Genomic DNA, 9,501 nt, shown 5'->3' on the forward strand with positions numbered 1-9,501 from the left:
CGCCCGGCGCCTCCTCCTCCGCCGCCGCGCCGCCGCCTCCCCGCTCCGTCGCCTCCTCCACGCCTCCCCAACGCCGGCTGCCTCCTCTCCTTCCTCTCCCGTCGCCGGCGAGCCCGACCTTGGCTACAGCCGTCGATCCCGATCTAGTCAAAGGCGCAGGTTGACCCCGAGAACCCCCGATATTTTCCTAAGTCTTTGAATTTTTACGATAAGTGCCCCTGTTCAACATTGCATAACTCTCTGCATATAGCTCAGTTTCGCGCGTGTAATATGTCAAATTGTTCGTCTCATGATGCTCTACATTTTGTTCAATTGCACCATGTTCATTAGAGGTTATCTTGATGCCCAAATCTCTGTTGCAAGAGGGCTAGTTGCTGTTATCTGCTGGTTCTTAACAGAACTTGGAGATTTGTCATTTTTGTATCATAGTTGAAAGAGTTGGCGAGAGGAACAACACAATGCCTCCGGAAAAACTTGAAAGAGTTGAATGAAAGGAACGACAAAGAAAAAGATACCATCTACCCACAATTGAGTTTGAAAACATCCTTAGAAGGAGGGATTGAACGGAGTTGTTGAAAAAATCAACAACGCAAAGAGTAAGCTTGTCGTGGACTTATGGATAACATCTCAAAATTATGAGGTGATCACCGACCACAAGAGGAAAAGATTAAATAGCTGAGAAGAACGAAGAAATGCAACACTCCACTTCAAAAGAATACGGAGAATTAATTGCGCTTTGAGAGGCAAGAAGGAAAAATACTTGCGCTCCTCCAACAAGAACCTTGATGAATACTTGAAGAATGAATTAAATACCGACTGACCACCATGAAGAACTTCGGTAACAAAAGGATGACGAGATAAAATTGTAGGATGAAAAGAAATAAGATTAGCCTTGCGATGATCCGGATGGAGCTTCGAGACGAGATCACCGATAAAACTTGGAACTCCGGAAATAAGGATGAACAACACTTTAGACCGAGAATGTGATAAGATGAACCAACTCCGAAAAGAAGAGATTAATCCACTTGAAGAAAGAAGAATAAGAATTATGTTATGCTTATCCTTCATCAATTAAATTGATGAGAAGCAATGGATTGCATACCACTTATTCGCATTGGGCAAAGATTAAGGGGAGATATAGCGCCAAATCTGGGAAGGTCTTCATGAGCCACCGGTAGGATTGGACGAATGAATGAATTGATACGATAACAACAGAAAAGAAATCTTGAACTAACCACCGTACAGATGAAAACGAACGAAGAAAAGAGGATGAATCACCGGGAAGAATTAGAAAAAACATAAAAAATACCTGAGGGAATCCAGAAGCAATTGAACGAAGAGATCGCGAACTGATTGAAGAATACTTGAACGAAGCACCGGTACAAATATAGGAACGAACAGAACTAAAAACTTGGAACGAAGAAATATTCCGAAAATATGGCCTCCGGATGATCGAGAGAGAAAGCAACTCCTGAAATACACCGGATGGGTGAAAAGAATTTGCACGACTGGAAACAATTTGATAGGGTAACATCGAGCTAGCACCGCGAATCTCCGGGAGAACGAACAAGATTTAAGAGAAACTCTTCTTCGGTCTTCAAATGATGAGAAAGGCGACGAGAAACGACACCAAATTTGTTGAGATACTCCGGGAGAATGAAAAGAGAAAAGATTGACCCGAACATGAAAGAATTTGAAAACGATCTTGGAGAAGGCATCTGACTGATCAAATTCATACTTACGTCAAACTTCAAAAGAACTTGAGAATAACTCCGGAATAACTTGAGAATAACTCCAAACTGTCCTGCCGATCAAGCTCGGCTTCTTTCTCTTCGTACATGCGCACTCGAGGTGAGTCATGAATTATGTCGCAAGGCAGTACCGCCTCTGCGCCGTACACCATAAAGAACGGTGTGTATCTGGTAGTGCGATTCGGCGTGGTCCGCAGCCCCCATAGTACGGAGTCGAGCTCCTCTAACTAGTGCGTATCGGATTCCTTCAAGGATCGCACTAATCTGGGTTTAATGCCGCTCATGATAAGACCATTTGCTCGTTTGACTTGACCGTTAGTTTGCGGGTGATAGACAGAAGCATAGTCGAGCTTAATGCCCATGTTGCTGCACCAAAGTTTTACCTCGTCGGCTGTAAAGTTCGAGCCGTTATCGGTGATGATGTTGTGGGGAACGCCATAACGGTGTACAACCCCGGATATGAATTCTATCACAGGTCCGGATTCAAGCGTTTTAACTGGTTTGGCTTCTATCCATTTGGTGAATTTATCCACCTTGACCAATAGGTATTTTTTCTTATGGCTTCCCCCTTTAAGGGGCCCGACCATATCAAGCCCCCGGACCGCAAAGGGCCAAGTGATGGGGATTGTTTGGAGAGCGGTAGGTGGCATATGGCTTTGGTTTCTGAAAAGCTGGCAACCGACGCAACGTTGAATGAGGTCATGTGCATCTGCTCGGGCCGTCGGCCAGTAGAAACCTGTACGGAAGGCCGTGCTTACAAGGGCCCGAGCTGCGGTGTGGTGGCCGCCAACTCCAGCATGAATTTCTGCCAAAAGTTGCCGTCCTTCCTCTTCGAAGATGCACCTTTGAAGGACTCCGGTAGCGCTTATCTGATAGAGCTCTCCCTCGTGAACCTTGTAGGCTTTAGACCGCCGCACAATGCAACGTGCCTCGTTTGGGACCTCGGGTAGGTCTTGCCTAGTTAGGTAAGCCAAGAAGGGTTCTGTACATGGGGCGATGACGGCCATAATCACGTGGGCCGAAGGTGTTATTTCGGTGGCTGAGCCTCCGATTACGTCAGAGTGTTCGGGATCTGGCATTGTGGCCGGGTCCGGACTATTATTGCCGGTCTCTCCTTCCCATACCACAGATGGCTTAGACAGCCGTTCCAAGAAGATATTAGGTGGGACAGGGTCGTGCTTAGCGCCGATGCGGGCGAGGATATCCGCCGCCAAATTATTTCCCGGACCACATGGTGGAATTCAAGCCCCTCGAACCGAGCTGACATCTTGAGGACGGCGTTGCGGTAAGCCGCCATTTTCGGATCCTTGGCGTCGAAGTCTCCATTTATTTGAGATATTGCGAGGTTCGAATCCCCGCGCACCTCTAGGCATTGAATGCCCATGGAGACTGCCATCCGGAGACCATGTAACAGGGCCTCATATTCTGCTGCGTTGTTGGAGTCTGTGTATAGTATTTGGAGTACGTATTGGACTGTATCTCTGGTGGGGGATGTCAGGACGATGCCAGCCCCCAGACCAGCCAGCATTTTAGAGCCGTCAAAGTGCATGATCCAATTGGAGTACGCGGCGTACTCTTTAGGGAGTTCGGCTTCTGTCCATTCGGCGACGAAATCCGCCAGTACTTGTGACTTAATGGCTCACCGTGGTTTGTATATTATGTCGAATGGGAGGAGCTCAATGGCCCATTTGGAAATCCGGCCAGTGGCATCGCGGTTGTTTATTATGTCGTTGAGTGGTACTTCAGAGGCCACCGTAATTGAACACTCTTGAAAGTAGTGTCGTAGTTTCCGGGATGCCATGAAGACAGCGTATGCTATCTTTTGATAATGTGGGTACTGTGATTTGCATGGGGTGAGGACGGTGGATACATAGTATACCGGCTTTTGAAGTGGGAACTTATGTCCGTCCGTCTCTCGTTCGACAACGAGCACTGCGCTTACAACTTGGTGTGTTGCCGCTATGTATAACAGCATTGGTTCGCCGACATTTGGCGCGGCCAAGATTGAGTTGGTGGCCAACACAACTTTTATTTCTTCCAATCCGGCTATGGCCGCATCCGTCCACTCGAAGTGTTCGGTGCGTCGAAGAAGGCGATAAAGAGGTAGTGCCTTTTCTTCTAATCGAGAGATAAAGCAGCTTAAGGCAGCCACACATCCAGTTAGTTTCTGGATTTGCTTGAGGCCTGTTGGGATAGCCAACTGTGACAGGGCTCTGATTTTAGCCGGATTTGCTTCAATTCCTCTATTGGAGACGATGAAGCCTAAGAGCTTTCCGGCGGGCACGCCGAAGACGCATTTTTCTGGATTGAGCTTGATGCCGTATGTTCGGAGATTGTCGAACGTGAGCCTCAAGTCGTCTATTAAGGATTCGACGTGTCTGGTTTTAATGACCACATCGTCTACGTATGCCTCCACTGTTTTGCCGATCTGTGTTTCCAAGCATGTCTGAATCATGCGTTGATAGGTTGCACCAACGTTCTTTAGCCCGAAAGGCATGGTATTAAAACAGAAGGGGCCGTATGGGGTGATAAATGTCGTTGCGGCTTGATTGGACTCCGCCATCTTAATTTGATGGTATCCGGAGTATGCGTCGAGGAAACACAATGAGTCGTGTCCTGCGGTAGCGTCAATAATTTGATCGATGCGAGGGAGGGGAAGGGATCCTTGGGGCAAGCCTTGTTAAGGTCCTTGAAATCGACACATAGGTGCCAGGAGTTGTCCTTCTTTGGTACCATCACCAGGTTTGCTAGCCAGTCCGGATGTTTTATTTCTTGAATGAATCCGGCCTCAAGTAACTTGGCTAGCTCCTCTCCCATGGCTTGTCGCTTAGGCTCAGAGAAATGCTGGAGAGTTTGCTTGACTGGCTTGAACCCCTTTAGAATGTTGAGGCTATGCTCGGCCAGCCTGCATGGGATTCCTGGCATGTCTGAAGGATGCCAGGTGAAGATGTCCCAATTCTTGCGCAAGAACTCCCATAGTGTGGCGTCTACTGTGGGGTTTAACTGTGCCCAGATGGATGCTGTTTTTGTAGGGTCCGTTGGGTGGACTTGGAATTTGACTATTTCGTCGCTGGTTTAAAAGAGGTGGACTTGGGTCTTTTTTCGAGTATCACGTCGTCCCTGTCCACTGTGGAGCCCAGCGTGGTTAGTTCTTCGGCCGGAAGGGCTTCGGATAACGCCTCGAGGGTTAGTGCGGCGGTTTTATTTTCGGCGCGGAGTGCTATGTCCGGATCACTAGCTAGAGTGATAATTCCATTAGGCCCGGGCATTTTGAGCATCATGTACTCGTAATGGGGTATAGCTTGGAAGATCGTGAATGCCTCCCGCCCTAGAAGGGCGTGGTATCCGCTACTGAATGGGGCCACTTGGAATGTGATTTCTTCGGACCTAGAATTCTCCGGCGTGCCGAACACCACATCTAGTGTGATTTTTCCAGCACATCGTGCCTCCCGACTAGCGATGATCCCTCTGAAGGTCGTGTTGCTTTGCTCAATGCGGCTCCTGTCTATTTCCATTTTTCGAAGAGTCTCCTCATAGATGAGTTTTCATCCGCTGCCACTGTCCATGAGCACTTTAGTAAGCCGGAAGCCGTCCACAATTGGACTAAGTGCCAAGGCGGCTGGTGCTCGGGCTGTTCGGAATTTAGGTTCGTCACTATCATTGAAGGTTATAGCCGTGTCGCTCCATGGATTTACTGCTGCCACATGACAGACTTCGGCAAGGCTGCGGAGTGCTCACTTACGCCTATTATTTGAGGCGAAGGTCTCAAAGACTGTCAATACTGTATTGTTATTTTCCACAGGATGGTGCTCTGTTGCATTGTTGATGATGATATCCTCACCGCTCTTGGCCACCTGCCGGAGTACCCAACATGCTCTAAGGCTACGTGTTGGCATGGTATCTTCTATATTGTGAATTTTGCATGGCCCATTAAGCCATCCCTCCAATACGGTTCCTCGTCCTGTAGTGGGATTTTTTTTCTTTGTAATTGGATTGGGTGACTTATGAGAGTACAAACTTTTAGTTCAGACGTGGGGTTTAGTGAGAGCCGGAGGATCCCAGAATTTTGTTTGGGTTTTCTAGGCGCTTTCCATCGCACAGTACTTCTGTATTATGGCCGCCAAGTCAGCGAAGTGTGCTATGTCACGGCGACTTATGGCGTTGAGGATTCCCTTGTCCATGGAATTATTGCAAAAGAATGAAATTGCGTCTTCCTCGCGATAGTCCTTGAGCTTGTTCATTACAAGGAGGAATCTGGCCCAATAGTGATGTACTGTCTCTTGGGGCTCTTTTCTAATGTGGGAGAGATCACTTATATCTGGGTGGGTGGGTAGATTTAAGTCCGAACCCTGACCCGATCTGAGACCCAGGGGCGGAGGAGTTTCCGATCTTGGAAGTTCGGGCTCCGGGATATTGCCCAATAGGTTTGGCCCACTGTCTGATTCTAGGTTCAAAGCTTGGGCCATGTCCTCCCGTAGACGGGTATCCGGCTCGGAGAGCTCGGGAATCCAGACATAGTTTGTCCTCAAGATAGAGGAAGAATTGCTGAGTTGCTCCTCCACCACCGCTATTTGATGGGTGACCGGCGGAGAGTTAATCTCCCTTTGGTCGGGTTTAAGCCTGATCCGATCATAGTCCGTAGCGACTCCCAAGGCGGCGATGCGATCCAAGAGCTCGTTCAAGGAAGAGAGCTCCATTGGATCCATCTGCTCGGCGAATTCCGAGCCGACGTGGAGGCTGTTTTTGATGACCCGAGAAGTCATCGTCGGCGCAACGGCCGAGCGGGCCGTCGTGACGAAGCCGCCTAGTCGGAGAGTTTGGCCTACAGCCAGGGCTCCCCCAGAGGTGATGCTGTCCTTGACAATGAGACGAGCCATCAAACCTTATGATGATGGCACAGTGGAACTCTCAATGAAAGCACGAATGTCGGTGTCAAACCCGGCGGATCTTGGGTAGGGGTTACCGAACTGTGCGTCTAAGGCGGATGGTAACAGGAGGCGGGGGACACAATGTTTACCCAGGTTCGGGCCCACTCGATGGAGCTAATACCCTACTTCCTGCTTGATTGATTGTCGGAGTAAATAGCCACGGGTAGCCTAACCGACTGCCCCTGGCTATTCCAAAAATTATCAGGCCATTTGGGCCTTCAAGTATTTCAAGCATTGGGCCGCCTTCCCCGGCCGGCTACCTCTGAAGCCGACTCTCAGAAGGCGACCCATCCTCAGCAACCTACCCCCAAGATAACCACGGGGTGGCCGACTCCAGGAAGCCGGCCATAGAGGATCCCGACTCCCCAGAGCCGGCCACGAAGAACGCCGACTCCAAGACTGCACCCACCAAAACCACACCCACATAACGGTGACAAGACGGGGCGTGGCCACAGTGCAGCTCACTACCCCCGAAGCCCGAGGCAGGCATGGGCACAGGACGCCGTACGGGACGGCCATCTCCCGTCCGGCTCGGCACTGTAGCCATGCTGGCCTCAACGTCACCCATGACAGACGCCAGTACGGCCCACGGGCGGCGGGCCCCTTCAGCCAGAGAGAGGCGCGAAGGCGGCCCGGTCTCCCTCAGTCGGCCAAGGGCGTAGCCGGCCCCCAGAAGTCGGCTACCCCCTCCCTCGAAGCATGTGCCACATTAAGGAGACAAGACGAGGTAAGGCTACAGTGAGAGCCCTCGAGGCGGCACACTGTAGCCACGCTTACCTCGACGGAGCCCTCGTCATCAGGGGCGAGGCTACAGTAAGCAGCCGCCGACAAGACCCTAGGCGGTGGGGCCGGCGTGTCGACCAAGAGGCCGGCAGTCGGCGGGACCCACCAGTCGGCGGGCCCCAACGGCCAGCGGAGAAGCCAGCGAGCGTAGACATTGACGGCTGGGACCAGCGCCCAGCCGGATTACAATTGTACCCCCGGGGGGTAGGCCTATATAAACCCCCCGCGACACCCATGCAAAGGTTGGCTTCTTAGAGTTATACACACACCAAAGAGAGAGGGAAGCAAGAGCTAGCCTTGCTCTTCTTCTCCCTTGAACCCAACAGCTCAAGGAGCATTTGTAGCTACTCATTCCGATCTAGTGATCATGCGGAGACCCCGCAGAGCAGCACTAGGGGTGTTATCTCCTCGGAGAGCCCCGAACCTGGGTAAGACTCGCGGGCGTGCATGTCTTCGCCTCATCCCGTTTCCAGGCACCGGCGACGTCTTACTGGCACCCACTATGATAAGCCATCCGTTGGCATATGTCGCACCCACCATCCGACATTTGGCGCCCACCGTGGGGCCAGGTGCACCGTCGTCCGGAGACCTGTTCTGGACGGGAACCCTCTTCCTCCCCCACGAGCGCAGCCAGCCTGCTGCACCCGATGGCGTTTGCCTCGACGCGCTGCAAGGCGTCGACGACGCCTGCGTGGCAAGCTGCCTCGCCGATCTTCTCGGCGAGCCTCGCATCTCCGACGAGCCCGCATCCGACGTGGGCACGGACTACCCCGAGAGCCGCCTCGTCAGCCTCCTCGACCAGCTTCACGTCTCCAGCGAGCCTGCTGCAGACTTGGAGTCGGTCGGCTCCACCGACCCGATGCTCGTCGACTCTGACATGGCGTCGCTTGACGCCTACCCCACCAGCGTGGTGGTCTTCGATGATCCTCTCCCTCGAGCTGACAGTGGCAGCAGCGCTGTCACCAATGTGTTGGTCATCAGCCACGTCGCCAACTCGGGCGAGAACGCCCACGACGCCCTGCAAGCGGCGATGCACATCCTATCCGTGCCCATCCCGGCCGACGCCGACGCCGAGACCCTGGAGGCACGCCGCCTCGCCATCGTCGCGGAAGGCCAGAAGATAGCCTCCATGAGACGCCTCGCCGAGGCCCACCAGCGCGATGTCGACCGCTCCGCCTTCGGTATGCCGCCGCCTAGCGGACCGAGTCGAGCCGGCTTCGTCCAGAAGCGCGGCGCAGCTATTGCCAGCATGCTGGGGGCAGATCGCCCCGTCTACGCCACCCCGCTCGAGAATCTGCGAGCCGCTCAGGCGGCCGCCGAAGAGCTAAATGGGCTGGGAGCCGACGAGCTCCCCTACATGACAAGACGAATCCAGCAGCTGATCGACGCGGCTGCAGAACGGCATGAAGCCGGCGCCCGCGCCGATAGTCATCCCCCGCGCTGAGAGCACGCCGCGACGTCCTGCTCTTCGACTGCGAGCGGCGCCCCCAAGAGAAAAGACAAGGAGCCGGCTGCTAGCCGCAGCCGGACTCGTATCACCGTCGAGCGTGACGCGGAAGGCCTCCCTCGAGCGGTGGAGTGCCAAGGAAACCTGCCTCCTCCCCCGCCTCGAAGAGAGAGACGCCTCACCCCGCCACCCGTCACGCACCCGACTCTTGGCGACTGACTCGGCCGCCGAGAAGGAGTCGGCGAGAACGACGCCCGCCACCGGATCGACCGCCTTGCTCGATCCTTGGCGTTAGAAGAAGAAGACGATGTCGGCCCGCCATGCTTTGGCCCCCGCATCCGCGACGAGCCCTTCCCTAAAGGGTTCTCGCTCCCCAGAGACACGCCCAAGTACAACGGCTCAGTGAAGCCGGAAGATTGGCTCATCGACTACTCCACTGCTGTCAGCATAGCCAACGGCAATCGGCGCGTAGCCATGAAATACGTCCCCCTCATGCTGCAAGGCACGGCGCGCACCTGGCGCAACAGCCTCAAGCCCTACAGCATCAACAGCTGGTTGGACTTCACGGAAGTCTTCGTCCGCAACTTCACCA

This window comes from Triticum aestivum, chromosome 6D (genome assembly GCF_018294505.1).
Source record: "Triticum aestivum cultivar Chinese Spring chromosome 6D, IWGSC CS RefSeq v2.1, whole genome shotgun sequence".
Lineage (NCBI taxonomy): Eukaryota > Viridiplantae > Streptophyta > Magnoliopsida > Poales > Poaceae > Triticum > Triticum aestivum.